Raw genomic sequence first — 4,471 nt, forward strand, 5'->3', positions numbered from 1 at the left:
TCGTGAATAAAACTCTTTTAGATATGATGTCCTTCTGCAGTGCACAATCTGAACATCAGTACGAGTAGCCCCAATTCTACTGTATAGCTTGTAGTATCTGATCCTTTTGTCCTGGATTTAGGCCTATTACAGACATAGGTTGGCCTTCTTCCTGGATTATGAACTGCCACGAATAGCTAAACATAGCTTTCTCATGTCACTTCACTAAATCTGAGAGCCAGAAAGAGTATTGGGTAGTCCTAACTCAACCTTTCATTTGCTGATTAAGAAACTAAGCCTGGAAGAGATTGGCTTGCTGAAGTTCAGAAGACTACATTGTAGTATAGCTGCAAATGAATCAAAGTCTTCTATTTCCTCATTTGTTGCTCTTTCCCCTTATTGGGATTCCTGTTGCTTGGGGAATTTGTGTGCATTTAAGATTTAAATAATTATCACAAACTTTGTAAGCAAATTTGTATTGAGTCTACATGCATCCTACTTCATGAGTAATGAGGAAAGGAGAGGAAATGCGCAGGTTTTATCTTCACCACACATGCACTATTCGTTTTGTTTAGTTCTTTTAAAATAAGAGAGAATGATGAAATACTTCACTCATCACTCACTTTTTAATTAAGAGAAAGAGACATCAAATTCTATTCAATAAAGTTTTAGAAGCAATTTAAAGTCCATTAGTTTTGTGCTAAGGCCATGGTATATTAACTATGAAGCAAGAAACAGCCTGCTTCAACTCAAGGACAGTCTTTATCACAGCCACTTAATCAGCCTGAGGTTCAGTCCCTACCTGTAGAGCTGCATTTACTAAATGATGTCTTAGATGTTTTTCAGCTTTTATGATCTGTGATTCCATGAGGGGGTGGCTGGTGGAAGGGAAAGTGGTAAAGAGAGATCTATAAGTGATGTAAGTGAGGAGAGAGAAACAAGTCTGTGAGAAGAGGAGATGAGTACAGAGAAAGAGAAAAGTGAGACAAAGAGGAAAACACAGGTAGAGACTGAGAGGCAAAAGTCAGAAAATGAAAAGGGAAGATGAATTCAGTGGGTTCTCCCTGAGTAGGTCAGGACTATAGTGCTTCGCCCTTGACCCCCACTTCCACAGACTGGCTATTAAGACAGACCATGACATGTCCTCACTGCATTTGTCATTCACATTTCTGCCTAGCAGTCAGCTTATCTGGTTCTATTTTCCACATTTCAAAGGATGTCTGTGAAATAGGACTGATATGACTGTACAGCTCTGAAGTTTATACATCTGTGCATACAGTCAAAGTGTAAACTGGTGTCTTCGGAGTGCTAGATACATAGTGCGTGCTAGAGAAGCCATGTTTTGCTGTCAGGTATTTGGTACTCTTAACATTATTTGGCATGTTGTCTGGTAATCCCATGACTTCCAATAAAGATTCTTATGAAAATTTAATTTATTTTAAACAGAATCTAGAAAATTAGTCTTCTCTAAAACACTCATAATTCAAAAAGGCACAGTTCTTTGTTTGATTCGTAGATTCATTTGACTCAGGCTCCCCTCAGAGTTCTCTTTAGTCCTAGCCAGGCAGTTTTCTAATCTCAATGTCTTCCTTCACACCCTGCCATCAGCCTGATCTTGACTCCACTGTGTGGGGTTACTCTTAATATCATGAACCTCTTGTAAATACAAAAGTCCCCACTCATGATCTGCCTGATAGTTACTCTGAGAGCTAACTCAGCTCCCTGCTTCCTTTCAAAATGAGGAAATATCTAACAGAGTCTTAAAGACTAGTTGCATACAGTCGCTTATTTTTTCCCATCTCAATTCTACACTGCAACCTTCCAACCCCACCAAATAAAACATACCACAATCCAACACATAAATTATTCCAGAGAATCAGAGAATTATACTATAGCCATGAAAAGGCCTTTAGAAGTCTCTTAGCCTTGCGGTTATGCAACATGGATGCAAATATCAAGGAACTTAGAATAATACCAATGCCTAGACCCAAACTCATACCAACTGAATCAGAATCACCTGGGCTGGGAACCTCAGAATTAGTATATTTTTGTGTTTCCCAAGAAGATTCTGATGAGCAGGATTAAGAATTTAGCTCAACCCCTTGTGTTACAGATCAAACTCAAAGGTTATTGAGATTCATCTCAGAGTCTTTGGATGCTTATATGTTTGTAAAGCCATGAACCCTTCTATTTCATATTCAAAAGCTATTTGATTGTCTGATCTATTTTTGAAACAGTAGAAGAGCCAATTCTTCTATACTTCAAGTTCATATTTAAAGCAAATCTTTTATTATTTTAAGTGCAAATTAAGATCCAAAAGTTTCTTGCTATGGCTTTTTTTTTTCAAAAATATGCCATGGTAATACTGTTATTGTAAGTCTGTCTTAGTCCATTTGTGAGGCTGGGAAATTTATGGAGGATAACAAGTCCAAAGTCAAAGCACAGCAGGTTTGGTTGTCTGGTGAGTGATGCTCTCTACTTCTATGACAATCTCTGTTACTGCCTTATCTGAACAGGAGGAACATTTTGTCATCACATGGCAGAAGGTAGAAGGGGAAGCTAACCATATGCTGCACAAAATCTCTTTTATAAGGGCCTTAGTCCCATTCTTCTGAGAGGAGTGAGCCCTTAAGACCTAATATCTTTTAAGAGCCCCATCTAATAATGTCACATTGACCATTAAATTTCAACACCTGGATTTTGAAGGTCACACATTCAAACCATAGCAAGGTCCTCATAAATTTCTTATCGACAGAGAACATTCATTTGGAAAATGCAAGGTAGTCAACAATATAAAAGTTCATTCTTTCTTTCTTAGGACTTTCTTGGTAGTTACTGCTGAAGTTGAGGGTGTTTGCTGCGCTTGGGAGTATCTTCCAACAAAACAAGGAAACCATACTGGGAAGGCCTCACTTAGGAGGGACAGAAGGACAGTGTAGTTTCCCTTTTACCCACTGCTTAACTCTTTCCTTCTGAGAAGAAACAATTTATCTCTCCAACTGATTCAGTATTTGTTCTGGTTGCCAAATTCCAGTACCTTAAAACAAGGGATAGAGGTAGCCTCTTAAAACTTGAAAGACTAAAACTTCAGCGAAATAAAAAAAAATTATTTTATGCAACAGAAAGTAACCTGTTACTCAAAAAGGCAGTACAAGTGAAGAAAAATAAATAAATTGATGTTTTAAAGTTTCAGTAACATCAGAGGATAAAAAATGTGGAAACAACTAAAACTTAAAGAGTACCTCAAACCCTACCCAGCACAATCATGCCTCTTGACATCTTATCCCAAATAGTTCATGAAGTTATTTCTTCTGTTATTATAGTCTTCTCTTTCTTCTCTTACATATAGATTTGTGGTGTGAAAGAAATGTTTAAATGTCTGGGTCTCAACGACTTTTTTCCACGTGCATAGCAAATACATTAAGTTGAAATATCAATGAGGTTATAACTACGATTAATTGCTGAGGAAAATCATTGTCAAAAAATGTCAACCACATAAGTCTGTAAGTGGACACAGATTTAAAAAAAAACCTGCAAGACTTGCCTCTACATTATTACCCAAACACCAAGTTCTAAATCTTCACTGCATTTTACAACATAAGAAGACAACATACTAGATATCTGTTGGGCATTTTACCTCATAGATTGCTATGTTGGAGTTTTCATAGTTTTCCCTGAAGAAAAAGAGAGCCTTGGGGTCCTTCCACTTTGAACCTCAGAAATGATCTGGAAGCTTACATTGGCATGACTGCCTCTCTGTGAAAAGATTAAGAGACAATGTTATGAACAAAATTTTTGTGATTTAAGACAGAACATTGAGCTACGGTATAGGTACTGTGCTTATAGGGTTTTTTTTCTATTCATAAGAAAGTAATCATACTTTTAAGTGAAATAAATGTTACACGTGTAAATACCAAATAGTTTCTCTGGTATGAAAAACTAAAAGTGTAAATAAGATCCAAATGGGATGATTGACAATGTGAAATAGGAAGAAAAGGGCTAAAGGTGTAGGGGAAGTGGGAAGGATAGGGGAAAGGAAATAAGGGAGAAGAAAAAATATGAGAGAATGAAAAAATGGGAAATAAAGTTTTGGTAACTAGCAAAGGGGGGAGGGGGTGAAGGGAGGGCAGGAGTATGGGGAAAAATGAGAACCAAGACTTGTCATACAAAGGTACAAGATTCCAATGATGAATGTAACTGTATTGTATACCTAAAAAGTACCAATAAACTCAATTAGAAAAAATAGAAAGTAACTACTTGAAAGTCTACATTAAACTGATTAAATTTTCCTAACCTTCGTAACTTTTTAGAGACAAGCAATTGAGACCAAAAAAAGGAAATGAGGGCCAGGGATTTAGCTCAGTGGTTCTGCCTCCTGCCTCATAAACTCAAGGGCTCAATTTCAATGATCCCCCAGTACCAAAAAAAAGAAATGAGTTTCCCAAAATCATATAATCAAAAGTTTAGTTCAAATAAGTGTTGTTTATAAAAA

The sequence above is a fragment of the Fukomys damarensis genome, unplaced genomic scaffold, assembly GCF_012274545.1.
Source record: "Fukomys damarensis isolate Sample0158 unplaced genomic scaffold, DMR_v1.0_HiC HiC_scaffold_39, whole genome shotgun sequence".
Taxonomy (NCBI): domain Eukaryota; kingdom Metazoa; phylum Chordata; class Mammalia; order Rodentia; family Bathyergidae; genus Fukomys; species Fukomys damarensis.